Below are 15,266 nucleotides of genomic sequence, written 5' to 3'. Positions count from 1 at the left end.
TGGGAAATGACTGTCTAGGAAGGAGTACTGCAGAAAGGGATCTGGGGGTCATAGTGGATCACAAGCTAAGTATGAGACAACAGTGTAACACTGTTGCAAAAAACAAACAAAAAACCCCTCACATCATTCTGGGATGTATAAGCAGGAGTGTTGTAAGCAAGACATGAGAGGTAATTCTTACACTCTACTCTGCTGATAAGGACTCACCTCACATATTGTGTCCAGTTCTGGGCACCACGCTTCAGGAAAGATATGGACAAATTGGAGAAAGTCCAGAGGAGAGCAATAAAAATGATTAAAAGTCTAGAGAGCATGACCTATGAAGGAAGATTGAAAAAAACTGGGTTTGTTTAGTCTGGAGAAGAGAAGACTGAGAGGGGACATGATAACAGTTTTCAAGTACATAAAAGGTTGTTACTAGGAGGATAGGACAAGAAGCAATGGGCTTAAAATGCAGCAAGGGAGCTTTAGACTGGACATTAGGAAAAACTTCCTAACTGTCAGGGTAGTTAAGCAGTGGATCAAATTGCCTAGTGAGGTTGTGGAATCTCCATCATTGGATGTTTTTAAGAACAGGTTAGACAAACACCTGTGAGGATCTAATTGTTATGTAGTTCGGCCTTGAGTGCAGGGGACTGGACTAGATCAGTCGTTCTCAATCAGGGGTATGTTACCCTGGGGGTAAGCAGAGGTCTTCCAGGGGTTACATCAACACAGCTAGATATTTGCCTAGTTTTACAAGATGCCACATAAAAAGCACCAGTGAAGTCAGTACAAACTAAAATTTCATATAGACACTGACTTGTTTATGCTGCTCTATATGCTATTCACTGAAATTTAAGTACAATATTTATATTCCAATTGATTTATTATATGGTAAAAATGAGAAAAATAAGCAATTTTTCAGTCATAGTGTGTTGTGACACTTTTGTATTTTTATGTCTGATTTTGTAAGCAAGTAGTTTAAGTGAGGTGTAACTTAGGAGTACACAAGACAAATCAGACTCTTGAAAGTGGTACAGTAGTCTGGAAAGGTTGAGAGTCACTGGACTAGATGACCTCTCAAGGTCCCTTCCAGACATACACTTCTATGATTATACAAAAATACTAATCCATATGGGTTTTACTGTAGAAAAAATCCCCACAGCCTTCTAATAAAACTTGTAAAATTTTTTCAACTGTTTAGCTTGAGTTCTAAGTGACCTCTACAGCCTTGTAGTTGGCCCTCGCTCTCAAGTGGGGAGGGAGGCCACGCTGCCTCACTGTGTCAGGCAGCAGCACTCGGGCTTGGGTCATTCAGGCAGGGCCAACTGGTAAGCAGCCTATAGCTCATAGCCTCCTAGCAGAGGCAAATAACCATTAACAGTCTGGACCTCTAGCCCAGAGTCTCATGGCTAAGGCTGCTGCCTATCAAGCTCTGGCCCTCTGGGCGTGGCAGAGAAGGATGCAGTCCTCAGCCTAAGCCTCCAGGCTAAAGCAGATAGCACCCAACAGTCTATAGGGGAAGCTTTGTTTTTTCGGGCAGGGCAGAGCAGAGCAGGCTTTTGCCTAAGCCTCCTGGCTAAGTCAGCGAGCAAATACAATCTGGACCCACAGTCTCCTGAATGGGGCAAGTCACAAATAACATGCAGGCCTGCTGGCCTAGTGGTGAATAGGCTGTCACGCTAGGGGTGGGGTTGGCAGCAGGTGGTCTTGGGCCCACCCTATTCCACTGGGTCCGAGCCCAGGGCCCTAACAATGGCAAATGGTTCTGCCACTGGGTCAGCGGGGATCCTACCAAAACATGCTGACCCCCCCTCCAGCAACAAAACTGGACTTAAGTGTGGTTTCCCTGGGCTACTTCCTGCCACAGTCTGGATGGTGCGGTTCTGTAGTCCAAGGGTCCTCTGTCTCCTTGAGGTATGCTGCGGGTGGCAGTCCTGGCAACTCTGCTCCAGGGTCGGTCTCCTCCGAGGGCAGGGTACTTCTCAGCAGAGGCTCAGCTCCAACGGCAAGCTTTTCCTGGGGTCGCTTCCATTGACGCCATGTCTCACTGCTATTGTTATCTGGACTAGCTAGTCAATGGTGCAGGATTCCACTTCTATTAAAAAGTAGCAATACTAGATTTCTCTTCTTTAAGAAACTACAAGAAGTTAAAAAGACTACAATAGGCCAAAAATACTGAAGTAAATGTAAGGTGTGGCATTTTGGACAACTACGGTAGTACAACAACAGCTGCTCAATCATGCCTGCTATATTTAGAACAGTCAGGAATTTCACTGTAACCCTTCAGTTGCTTTGAATTTCTGAAAAGTTTTCATTTTGGGATGAAATTGCCCATGCTTTTTTTTAAATCCAAAAATATGGTATTTAGGAAAGTTTGAGCAAGATCCCTTGATTTAAGTTTGATGGCAGGGGAAAGGACAATATAAAACAGTTTCCTACCTTTCATAACTGTTATTCTTTGAGATGTGTTCTTTGAAAGGTAGGTAGGTAACCCGTTTTTTCTTCTTCAAGTGCTTGCTCATATCAATTAAATTCTAGGTGACTCACAAGCAGTATCTATGGAGGTGGGCTCGGAGTTCACTGCTTGGCGGCTTGCAGTACTGCTCTACCAAAGTCAGCATCGTCCTAGGCCTGCTGAGTAAGTGCATAGTGGGACATAAAGGTATGGACCGATGACCAGGTGGCCACCCTACAGATGTCCTAGAGAGAGACACTTGGGCCAAAAAGGCTGCTGAAGAGGCGTGTGCCCTGGTAGAGTGGGTGGTGATGATCACCGGGGCAGCACCTTTGCTTGATCATAGCAAAAGCGAAGGCAGGCAGTGATCCAGGAGGAAATTCTCTGAGTGGAGGTAGGTTGACCTTTCAGCCACAACAACGAATAATTGCGTCCACTTATGGAATGGCTTGGTGCTTTCAATGTAGAAGGCTAGAGCCCTCCTGATATTCAAGGCATGTAGCCTGCGCTCCTCCTCCAACTTACCAGTCTTCTTTCTGAAGCCACGTAAGTAAATGTCTTGGCTTGAATGAAACTGAGAGACCACCTTAGGAAGGAAGACTGGGTGCGGTCTTAGCTGGATTTTGTCCTTGTACAAGACTGTGTAAGATGGCTCTGAAGTGAGCGCCCGAATCTTGGATACCCGGAGGGCCGATGTGACCGTGACCGTGACCGCAACCTTCCAGGAGAGGAGAAGGAGAGAGCAGGAAGCCAAAGACTCGAAGGGGGAACCTGTGAGCTGTGACAGCACCAGATTCAAGTCCCATGGAGGAACAGGGTCCCTGACATACAGGCAGAAGTGCTCCTGGCCCTTGAGGAATCTGACTGTGATATCCTAACTGAAAATAGACTTCGAGCAGTGGGTGGAAGGCCACTAGATGGACCTTGATGGATGAGAGAGAAGCCCTGAAGCTTGAGGTGCAGGAGGTAGTCTAGAATGATCTGCAATGGGGCTCGCTCAGGAGAGACCCCCTTATTTGCCATCCAGCAGGTGAATTGCTTCCATTTGGCCAGGTAGGTGGCCCTGGTGGAGGACTTTCTACTGACAAACAGGACTTGCTGGACTTCGGATAAGCACTGCTGTTCTTGCGCGTTTAGCCACGCAGCAGCCAAGCTGTCAGATGAAGCGCCACCAGGTTTGGCTGCAGGAGACTGCCACGGTTCTGGGACAACAGGTCTGCCCAGAGCAGCATCTGGAACGGGGTTGCCACTGAGGGTATGTCTACACTACGAAATGAGGTCGAATTTATAGAAGCTGGTTTTATAGACATTGGTTTTATACAGTGGATTGTGTGTGTCCCCACATAAAATGCTCTAAGTGCATTAAGTCGGCGAACCACGTCCACAGTACCGAGGCTAGCATTGACTTCCGGAGTGTTGCACTGTGGGTAGCTATCCCACAGTTCCCGCAGTCTCCGCCGCCCATTGGAATTCTGGGTTGAGATCCCAATGCCTGATGATGCAAAAACAGTGTCGCGGGGGGTTCTGGGTACATGTCGTCAGGCCCCTCCCCCTCCGTCAGAGCAATGGCAGACAATCGATTCGCGCCTTTTTGCCTGGGTTACCTGTGCAGACAACATACCACGGCAAGCATGGAGCCCACTCAGCTCAGCTCAGCTCACTGTCACCATATGTCATCTGGGTGCTGGCAGACGTGATACTGCATTGCTACACAGCAGCAGCTAATTGCCTTTTGGCAGTAGACAGTGCAGTATGACTGGTAGCCGTCATCGGCTATCTGGGTGCTGGCAGACGTGGGGCTGCATTGCTACACAGCAGCAGCTCTTTGCCTTTTGGCAGTAGATGGTATATTACAATTGATATCCGTCATCGTCATATTCCTCAGTGAGTTCGATCAGAGGCACCTGGGCAGACATGTTTTGTCTCCTGGAGACTCAGTCCTGCCGGCAGTCCTATTGAACCATCTTGACGATGATGGCTAGCAGTCGTAGTACAGCATCTTCTGCCAAGCACCCAGAAGATGCCGATGGCTATCAGTCATGCTGCACCGTCTGCTGCCAGCTTAAGATGTAAAAAATAGATGGACCAGATTTGTTCTGTATTTATTTGCTTCCCCCTCCCTCCGTGAAATCAACGGCCTGCTAAACCCAGGGTTTTGAGTTCAATCTTTGGGGGGGCCATTCTGTGTGATAGTTGTTTAAGTTTCTCCCTGATGCACAGCCACCTTTGTTGATTTTAATTCCCTGTACCTGTAAGTCATGTCATCATTCACCCCTCCCTCCCTCCATCAGACAATAGTTTCGCGCCTTTTTTCAGCCCAGATGCCATAGCACTGGGATCATGGAGCCCGCTCAGATCACCGTGGCAATTATGAGCACTATGAACACCACGCGCATTGTCCTGGAGTATATGCAGAGCCAGAACATGCCAAAGCAAAACCAGGCGAGGAGGCGATTGCAGCGATTGCAGCATGGTGACGAGAGTGGTGAGGAAATTGACATGGACATAGTCCTCTCACAAAGTACAGGCCCCAGCAATGTGCAAATCATGGTGTTACTGGGGCAGGTTCATGCCGTGGAACACCGATTCTGGGCCCGGGAAACAAGCACAGACTGGTGGGACCGCATCGTGTTGCAGGTGTGGGACGATTCCCAGTGGCTGCGAAACTTTCGCATGCGTAAGGGCACTTTCATGGAACTTTGTGACTTGCTTTCCCCTGCCCTGAAGCGCCAGAATACCAGGATGAGAGCAGCCCTCACAGTTGAGAAGTGAGTGGCGATAGCCCTGTGGAAGCTTGCAACGCCAGACAGCTACTGGTCAGTCGGGAATCAATTTGGAGTGGGCAAATCTACTGTGGGGGCTGCTGTGATCCAAGTAGCCAACGCAATCAAAGACCTGCTGATATCAAGGGTAGTGACTCTGGGAAACGTGCAGGTCATAGTGGATGGCTTTGCTGCAATGGAATTCCCAAACTGTAGTGGGGCGATAGACGGAACCCATATCCCTATCTTGTCACCGGAGCACCAAGCCACCGAGTACATAAACCGCAAGGGATACTTTTCAATGCTGCTGCAAGCCCTGGTGGATCACAAGGAATGTTTCACTAACATCAACGTGGGATGGCCGGGAAAGGTACATGATGCTCGCGTCTTCAGGAACTCTGGTCTGTTTCAAAAGCTGGAGGAAGGGACCTTCTTCCTGGACCAGAAAATAACCGTTGGGGATGTTGAAATGCCTATCGTTATCCTTGGGGACCCAGCCTACCCCTTAATGCCATGGCTCATGAAGCCGTACACAGGCAGCCTGGACAGTAGTCAGGACCTGTTCAACTATAGGCTGAGCAAGTGCCGAATGGTGGTGGAATGTGCATTTGGACGTTTAAAAGCGCGCTGGCGCAGTTTACTGACTTGGATAGACCTCAGCGAAGCCAATATTCTAATTGTTATTGCTGTGCGCTCCACAATATCTGTGAGAGTAAGGGGGAGACATTTATGGCAGAGTGGGAGGTCGAGGCAAATCGTCTGGCCGCTGATTATGCGCAGCCAGACACCAGGGCGGCTAGAAGAGTACAGCAGGGTGCGGTGTGCATCAGAGAAGCTTTGAAAACCAGTTTTGTGACTGGCCAGGCTACAGTGTGAAGCTTCTGTTTGTTTCTCCTTGATGAACCCTCCACCCCCACCCCGGTTCACTCTACTTCCCTGTAAACTAACCACCCTCCCGTCCCCCCTTCGAGCACCGCTTGCAGAGGCAATAAAGTCATTGTTACTTCACATTCATGCATTCTTTATTAATTCATCACACAACTAGGGGGATAACTGTCAAGGTAGCCCGGGAGGGGTGCGGGAGGAAGGAAGGAAAAGGACACACTGCAGTTTAAAACTTTAAAACTTTAACACTTATAGAAGGCCAGCCTTCTGATGCTCAGGCAATCCTCTGGAGTGGAGTGACTGGGTGGCCGGAGGCCCCCCCACCGCGTTCTTGGGTGTCTGGGTGAGGAGGCTATGGAACTTGGGGAGGAGGGCTGTTGGTTACACAGGGGCTGTAGTGGCGGTCTCTGCTCCTGCTGCCTTTCCTGCAGCTCAACCATACGCTGGAGCATATCAGTTTGATGCTCCAGCAGCCGGAGCATCGACTCTTGCCTTCTGTCAGCAATCTGACACCACCTATCCTCTTCAGCCCGCCACTTGCTCTCTTCAGCCCGCGATTCGTCACCTCTCCTCTCGTTCATATTGTGCTTTTTTGCACTCTGACATTGACTGCCTCCACGCATTCTGCTGTGCTCTGTCAGCGTGGGAGGACATCTGGAGTGCCGAGAATATATCATCCCAAATCCACCGTTTTCTCCTTCTAATCTTCACTAGCCTCTGGGAAGGAGAAACATTTGCAGCTGGTGGAGGAGAAGGGAGAGGTGGTTAAAAAAGACACATTTTAGAGAACAATGGGTACACTCTTTCACGTTAAATTTTGCTGTTCACATTACACAGCACATGTGCTTTCGTTACAAGGTCGCATTTTTCCTCTTATATTGAGGGCCTGCCGGTTTGGTGTGAGAGATCACTCACGCAGTGCCAGGCAACAGATTTCGGCTTGCAGGCAGCCATCATAAGCCACAGTCTTTTGGCTTTTTTAACCTTCTTAACATGTGGGAATAGTTTCAAACAGTAGCGCCCTCATTTCCCATACCAAGCACCCGTTGGGTTGGCCATTTAAAATGGGTTTGCAATGTAAAAGGAGGGGCTGCGGTTTCTGGGTTAACATGCAGCACAAACACAACTACTCCCCACCCACTCAATTCTCTGGGATGATCACTTCACCCCTGCCCCCTACCGCGTGGCTAACAGCGGGGAACATTTCTGTTCAGATGAGCAGGAACAGGCACCTCTGAATGTCCCCTTAATAAAATCACCCCATTTCAACCAGGTGACCGTGAATGATATCACTCTCCTGAGGATAACAAAGAGAGATAAGGAATGGATGTTGTCTGCATGCCAGCAAACACCGGGACCATACGCTGCCATGCTTTGTTATGCAATAATTCCAGACTACGTGCTACTGGCCTGGCGTGGTAAAGTGTCCTACCATGGCAGACGGGATAAGGCAGCCCTCCCCAGAAACCTTTTGCAAAGGCTTTGGGAGTACATGAAGGAGAGCTTTCTGGAGATGTACCTGGAGGATTTCCGTTCCATCCCCATACACGTTAACAGACTTTTCCAGTAGCTGTACTGGCCGTGATTGCCAGGGAAAATTAATCATTAATCATTAATCATTAATCATTAAACACGCTTGCTTTTAAACCATGTGTAATATTTACAAAGGTACACTCACCAGAGGTCCCTTGTGTGCCCTCGGGGTCTGGGAGCATGCCTTTGGTGAGTTCGGGGGTTACTGGTTCCAGGTCCAGGGTGATAAACATATCCTGCCTGTTGGGGAAACCGGTTTCTCCGCTTCCTTGCTGTGAGCTATCTTCATTGTCTTCATCATCATCTTCCTCGTACCCCGAAGCCGCTTCCCTGTTGCGTGATTCTCCATTGATGGAGTCAAAGCACACGGTTGTGGTAGTGGTGGCTGCACCCCCTAGCATGGCATGCAGCTCCGTGTAGAAGTGGCATGTTTGTGGCTCTACCCCGGATTTTCCGTTTGCCTCTCTGGCTTTGTGGTAGGCTTCCCTTAGCTCCTTAATTTTCACGCGGCACTGCTGTGCGTCCCTGTTATGGCCTCTGTCCTTCATGGCCTTTGAGACTTTTTCTAATATTTTGCCACTTTGTTTACTGCTACGGAGTTCAGCTAGCACTGATTCATCTCCCCATATGGCGAGCAGATCCCATACCTCCCGTTCTGTCCATGCTGGAGCTCTTTTGCGATCCTGGGACTCCATCATGGTTACCTGTGCTGATGAGCTCTGCAGGGTCACCTGTGCTCTCCACGCTGGGCAAACAGGAAATGAAATTCAAAAGTTCGCGGGGCTTTTACTGTCTACCTGGTCAGTACATCTGAGTTGAGAGTGCTGTCCAGAGCGGTCACAATGAAGCACTGAGGGATAGCTCCCGGAGGCCAATAACGTCAAATTCCGTCCACACTACCCCAAATCCGACCCGCAAAGGCCGATTTTAGCACTAATCCCCTCGTCAGAGGTGGAGTAAAGAAACCGGTTTAAAGGGCCCTTTAAGTCGAAAAAAAGGGCTTCGTCGTGTGGACGTGTCGATGCCTAAACTCCTAGTGTAGACCAGGTCTGAGAGGTCCAGCAGCGTGCTGAACCAGTGTTGGCATGGCCATGCCAGCGCTATGAGAATGACCTTCGCCCTGTCCTGCTTGATCTTCATGAGGACCCTGGGCAGCAACAGCACCGGAGGGAAGGCATACATCAGAGCCCTTGATCATGGGAGCAGGAAGACATCCGACAGGGATCCCGTCCCTGCCCTGGAACGAGCAGAAGACGTGGCATTTTCTTTTCTGCCTGGATGCGAACAGGTCCACCTGGCAGGACCGGCTCTACCATTTTTGCTGCCCCAAGCAAAAAAAAAAAAAAAAACTGCCGCCCTAACCAAAGCAAATATATAAAATAAATTAAATAAATAAAAGCCACCTGGACTGTGCTGCCCAAGAATGGATGGAATGCCGCCCCTTAGCATGTGCCGCCCCAGGCACGTGCTTCCTCCGCTGGTGCCTGGAGCCGGCCCTGCCACCTGAGGAGTTCCCCATCTGCGGAAGATAGAACTGACCACCTCCGGATAAAGGGACCACTCGTAGCGAGACAAGAATGTCCTGCTGAGGCGGTCTGCCCAAGCATTTCTGGCCCCTGGGAGGTGAGCGGCCACAAGATGGATGTTGTGCTGCAGGCAGAAATCCGGAGCACTTCCTGACATAGGGCAGAAGACCTGGCTGCCCCCTGCTTGTTGATATAAAGACTATGGCCGTGTTGTCCATTAGGATCTGAACCGCCTTGCCTTGTATGTGAGGCTGAAAGGCTTGGCAGGCTAGGCGAACCACCCTGAGCTCCCTGATGTTGATGTGCAGGGAATGATCGTGACTGGACCAACAGCCTTGAGTACTGAGATTGCCCAGGTGGGCTTCCCCAATCCAGGTCCGAAGCGTCACCGACGAGACTAGGGCTGTGAAGGGGACTCCCTCCAGCACCGATGCGGGATCTTGCCACCAGGTAAGAGACAACAGTATGCGGTCTGAAATCCTGATCACCTGGTCCATACTGTGCTGGTTGGGGACATAGACAAACGCCAGCCACGCCTGTAGGGGCCTGAGGCTGAGTCGCATCTGCTGGACCATATAAGTACATGCTGCCATGTGACCCAACGGTGTCAGGCACATGTGGGCGGTGGTGAGTGGTTGGGCACACAGAGACGAGATGAGGTCCATCATGGCTTGGAACAGAGTCTCGGGGAGGAAGGCTCTGGCTCGAGTGGAGTTGAATTCTATACACTGCACTGGGGTGAGGGTCGACTTTTTGTCATTTATTATTAGGCCCAGGTCGTGGCAGGTGGAACAGACCAGATCGAGATGCTTCTGCACCTGATCCAAGGACCGGCCCATTCTAAACTAGTCGTCAAGGTATGGATAGATTTGGACTCCCCCACATTGCAGGTAAGCGGCCACTGGTGCTATACACTTTTTGAACACCCTTGCGGCTGACGAAAGACGAAAGGGCATCGCCGTGAACTGGAAATGGCACTGGCCCAATGTGAAATGGAGGAAACGCCGGTGCCCCGGGAATATGGAAATAAGTGTCCTTTAAATCGAAAGTGGCATCCCAGTCTCACGGATCCAGGGAGGGGATAATGGAGGCCAGGGAAACCGTACGAAACATCAACTTTTTGAGAGACTTGTTGAAGCAGCACAGATCTAGGATAGGTCTGAGACCCCCTTTTGCCTTCGTAATGAGGAAGTATTGGAAGAAAAATCCTCTTCCTTCCATGTCTTGCGGAACCTCTTCCACTGCCCCTAGGTCAGGAGGTTTTCGACCTCCTGAACGAGGAGTTGCTTGTGAGAAGGGTCCCTGAAGAGGGACGGGGAAGGGGGATGGCAGGGTTGGTCGGCTACAAACTGCAGAGTATAGCCCGATGAGACAGTGTCAAGCACCCAGCGGTCCAAGGTGATATGGGACCAGGCCGACCGGAAAGGGTGGAGGCGGTTGAGGAAGATTGGGAATGGATCTGGTGCACTGCCTGGGGCATCGTTCTCAGGCGCCTCCTCAGAATGACTGCTTCTGGCTGCCTTGATTCCTGGAAGGACCAGGCTGGGCAGGTGGACGAGACAACGACTGGTGGCGTCTCTTAAAACCCCTGTCTTTGTTCTTCTTTTTGTAGGAGCTGGAATGAGGGGAATCCCAAGACCTCAATGATGGCGGAGGGCGGAATGGCTTTCTGATCTGCTGAGGAGTATGTACGCCTAAGAAGCGTAAGGTGGCCCAGGAGTTTTTACAGCCATGGAGCCTAGCTTCAGTGAACTCCAAGAAGAGCCCTGTTCTCTCGAACGGGAAGTCCGGGAGGGTTGATTGCATCTCCTGGGACAGCCCAGAGGTCTGTAACCAGGGGCTATGCCTCATGGCTATTGCAGAGGCATCCACCCAGGATGCTGAGTCCGTGGCGTTACAGGCTATCTGGAGGACACCCCTGGTTACCTCCCTGCCCTCTTCTATGAGAGTGGTGAACTCCTGCACCCAATCTTGTGGGAGGCTCTCTTTGAACTTGCCAACAGAGTCCCACAGGTTGAAATTGTATCTGCCAAGTAGGGCCTGATGGTTAGAGACCCTAAATTGGAGGCTTGCTGTGGAATACTTTTTTCTGCCAAATAAGTCTATTCTCTTGGCCTCTTTATATTTGGGGGTGCCACTCGTCTGGCCCTGCCTGGCCCTTTTGTTGATGGCAGACACAACCAGGGACCCCGCAGGAGGGTGCATGTATAGGTATTCAAACCTCTTTGCGGGGACATAGTACTTCTTTTCCGCCTTCTTGGATGTGCGCGAAATGGCGATCTTTAGGACCCCTGGATGAACGGGCAATGCGACCTGGGCTGGGGCAGAGGAGGGAATGACATTGAAGAGGTCATCGGGCTCCTCAGCTAGCTCCTCGACCTCCAAGTTCAGGTTGGCCACCACCCTTCTAAGTAGGTTTTAGTGCGTCCTGACAGGGCTTTGGAGCTGTGCTCTGGCTCCGCTCCAGCTCCTGGTAAAAAACCTGCAGCTTCACTGCTCCAGCTCTGGGCTCCGCTCCAAAGCCCTGCTCCCTGAAGTCATTGGGGGGGCTACCAGTTTGCGAGGGCACCTCCACTGCCTCATCCAGGAACAATGAGGATGACTGCACCGCCGGAGGTTGGGGGGGCGTCCCATTGCTGCGTCGGGGACGACTCCACGGTCACTGGGACCTCCCTCGGGGTCACTGCTTCGGATTGGGCCCCTTGCTCCGACACCAGTGCCAGCTGTGCTGGGTGTAGCTTGTCCAATGCCGCCTGGGAGGAGCGGTGGGAGTATGGTGCCGGCATCACAGGTACCCCCCATGAGTTCCAGTGCTGCCAATGGGTGGATCATTGCCCATGATCTCATGCCGGTGCTGCAGGTGGGCCTCTGGCTGGGAGATGATTTGCCCTGTACAGGGGAAGGGCTAAACTGTCCCTCCGACCCGGACCACTGTCCTTCTGGTGACCAGGGTGGGGCCATCGACTGACTCTTGTTGGTGACCGGTACGGGGAAGGCGAGGGCCAGTGCCTGCCCAAAGAACAGTACCGGGGCCCTGGCGACAAGTACCACGACTAGGAACGATCTCATGTTGGAGGGGACCAATGCCTAGGAGATCTGCAAGGTGATGGTGACCGGTGCCTTGGCAATCTCTGGTGGGAGGACTGTTGGTACCAAGAATACAGGCATCGGCGTCGCGATTCCAGAGTCCGGTGTCTTGTAAGCAGAGACTGTGGTGTCGGTGATCTGGGCCTCCTGGCCGGAGACTGGGGTTGCAGTACTGGGGTCCTTGACCATGGCGAAGGGGAACGATGGCTGCGGTCCGGGGACATTCCATTGCCTTTAGGGTGGTCCCATCACCAGCTTGGTCATCTGAGCTGGTGTCTTGGCGGGATCTGACATGCAGCCAGGCATCTGCAGTGCTGGCTGGCCTAACTGTTCTTTGGTCGCCGGGCCCGTCTCAGGCGCAAATGGCCCTACGATGGGTTGGGACCCCCTACCACTCCCCAGAGTTGGAAGTCGGTCCCTGGCTGGACTAGGGGGTCCGACCACAGTGATATCTTCAAGAGCCTCCGTTGCTGGCATGAGGCCTAGCTCAGGTCTTTTGCCCGAAGTTTCCTAGTGTGGTGTCTGTGGACCAGACGACTTAGACCGCTTTTTTGGTACCGGCAAGGGGGAACAGTGCCAGGTGGATCCCAGTTCCGGCGGTGCACTGCCTGCCGATGCTGATGTACCAGGTGTGGTGTCCGAGGGCTCCGATGCTGGGCGCAGAGCAGCCTCCATGAGGAGGGCTCTTAATCAAATGTCCCACTCTTTTTGAGTTCAGGGATAATTTTTTTTGCAGATCCGGCACTTGTCTTTTCAATTGGACTTCCCCAGGCACTTCAGACAACTCTCCTGAGGGTCACTGATGGGCATCTGCTGGCTACACTCAGAACAGGGCTTAAAGCCTGGGGAATGGACAAAGTCCCAGCTGGGACTCTAATAACTAAACTACTACTAAAACACTTAACAGCTAACTAATCACTGACTAAACAACAAAGGAGAACAATCTGAACAGTGAAGAACTGCTAATGCTCTTCCTAAACAAGACTAGGTGCTCCAAACAACTGTCACGGGCGGTAAGAAGGAACAGAGAGGATGTAGGGACGGCCACGCCTGATATACTGCCGCATGAGCGCAGCACTCCAGAGAGCGCCACAGCCGGCTCTATGGATACCGCTAAGGCAAAAGTCTCTGACAACTGTGCACGTCCGCATGCACACAGCTAACATTAAATCTACATGAGCAAGCATTCAAAGAAGAACAAGTACCTTCTTGACTATTTTTTTTTAATTCTGTGTTGAAATTAATATATGCTAAGTATCAGATTCTCACTATATCTAGCAGGACTTCGATGTTATGAACATAGGCCCCAATTCTGCAATCAGATGCACATGGGCAGAGCCCTGCATCTGTATGGAGCCCCACTGAAGTTAGCATGGCTCTGCATGGGCAAAGGTGGCTGCCTACAAAGATCCAATTGCAGGACTGGATTCAGAGGAAATAGAATACAAGGAATAGTCTATTTTATGTCACTGAACCTAGCCAAGGATCCCAGATCTTTTGCAAAGCTTTATTATTTCTCAGTCAAATAATCTGGTTCTTCACTGATAGGAGACTGAGACTTCTGAAATTAAATTAATGGTATTTTCTTATTTCCACTGCTTAGTACACCTAACTAGCAGAAGAAGAATCACTATGAAGAAAGGAAAACTTAAGAGAACAAATGGAGGTATACATTTAAAAATTGCAAAGTTCAAGAAACAAAAAAGGTAAGGCTCTCCTAATTACGTAAACCTAGTCACATTTTGTATGCCATAGATTCTACTTTTAACCACAAAAATACAAGCTGTGATAGGTAGTTAGATTCACATTATTAGGAAAACCTTATCTTTTTTGTTTTCTGACTTTGCAGTTTAAGTATCTCTTAATGTTACATTAAAAAACAAGAAACTGTTGTAAAAGGATGGAGTGTCACCATTTGATCTAACAGTAGTGACAAAACAGATGGAGTAGCTCATGCAGTCCAATAGAGGGGATTTGCAAAGGAAGAAAAGGCCTGAAAGTTTTTTCTTTTTTTCAATTGGAGTTCTTTTCCTGCTACCTTCTCTCCTCCTCTTGCCCCAGACGTCAGAGATTCAGGTCTTGTCTACCCATTTTTTCCCCCTTGGAAGACACCATGGCTCATTAAAGCACTAATAAATTTAGGCCATTAGAAAAACCAAGCAAGGGAGATTTCATAAATTAATTGAGAGGGAAAGTGATTTTTATTTAGGGTATTCCTTTGGGGATTTTTGTTAATAACTATTTAATTCAAACACTTGGAAGAAGAACAGATCTGTGTTATGGATTGAATCACTCCTCTGGCCATTCAGTTAAAAGTTTAGGACCCTGATCCTGCAGTCAAATCCATACAAGCATGAACTTTGTGCCTATACAGAACCTCTTTGAATACACATTAGAATCATCTAGTTAAAACCAGGAATGCCAAGTTTTCCCCTTAAGTGAAGAACAAAGTAGTTTTTTTTCTTCCCTTTTAAGCCTTTATAAATCATAAGGTGAGGAAGAAAGGGGAGGTTTCAGAGTAGCAGCCGTGTTAGTCTGTATCCGCAAAAAGAAGAACAGGAGTACTTGTGGCACCTTAGAGACTAACAAATTTATTAGAGCATAAGCTTTCGTGGACTACAGCCCACTTCTTCGGATGCATATAGAATGGAACATATATTGAGGAGATATATATACACACATACAGAGAGCATAAACAGGTGGGAGTTGTCCTCTCAGAGTTGGTAAGACAACTCCCACCTGTTTATGCTCTCTGTATGTGTGTATATATATCTCCTCAATATATGTTCCATTCTATATGCATCCGAAGAAGTGGGCTGTAGTCCACGAAAGCTTATGCTCTAATAAATTTGTTAGTCTCTAAGGTGCCACAAGTACTCCTGTTCTTCTTTTTGAAGAAAGGGGAGAACACCTTTGCAGATCACCTTCAAATTCCACTGAAAGTTCATTAACTGCACCGGGGCACACAGACAAAGCAAGTTATTCCATTTCATAATAGACAAATAAGTTAACTGGAATTTACACATTTATACC

The 15,266-nt window shown here is 49.5% G+C and overlaps 1 long non-coding RNA gene across 2 annotated transcripts in view; it reads right to left on the bottom strand.

Moving 5' to 3' along the window:
• Positions 1 to 6,206: 6,206 nt before the first annotated feature.
• The window catches only part of LOC135983124 (uncharacterized), a 33,454-nt gene continuing 24,394 nt past the window's right edge, over positions 6,207 to 15,266 (bottom strand). For both annotated transcript variants that reach the window (XR_010600630.1, XR_010600629.1), the window contains exon 4: positions 6,207 to 6,827. This is a non-coding gene — a long non-coding RNA (uncharacterized LOC135983124). The remainder of the gene's footprint in view (positions 6,828 to 15,266) is intronic.

Source organism: Chrysemys picta, chromosome 4 (assembly GCF_011386835.1).
Source record: "Chrysemys picta bellii isolate R12L10 chromosome 4, ASM1138683v2, whole genome shotgun sequence".
Taxonomy (NCBI): domain Eukaryota; kingdom Metazoa; phylum Chordata; order Testudines; family Emydidae; genus Chrysemys; species Chrysemys picta.
Note: the sequence above shows the minus strand (reverse complement) of the source record. Positions and strands in the feature narration are given on the sequence as shown.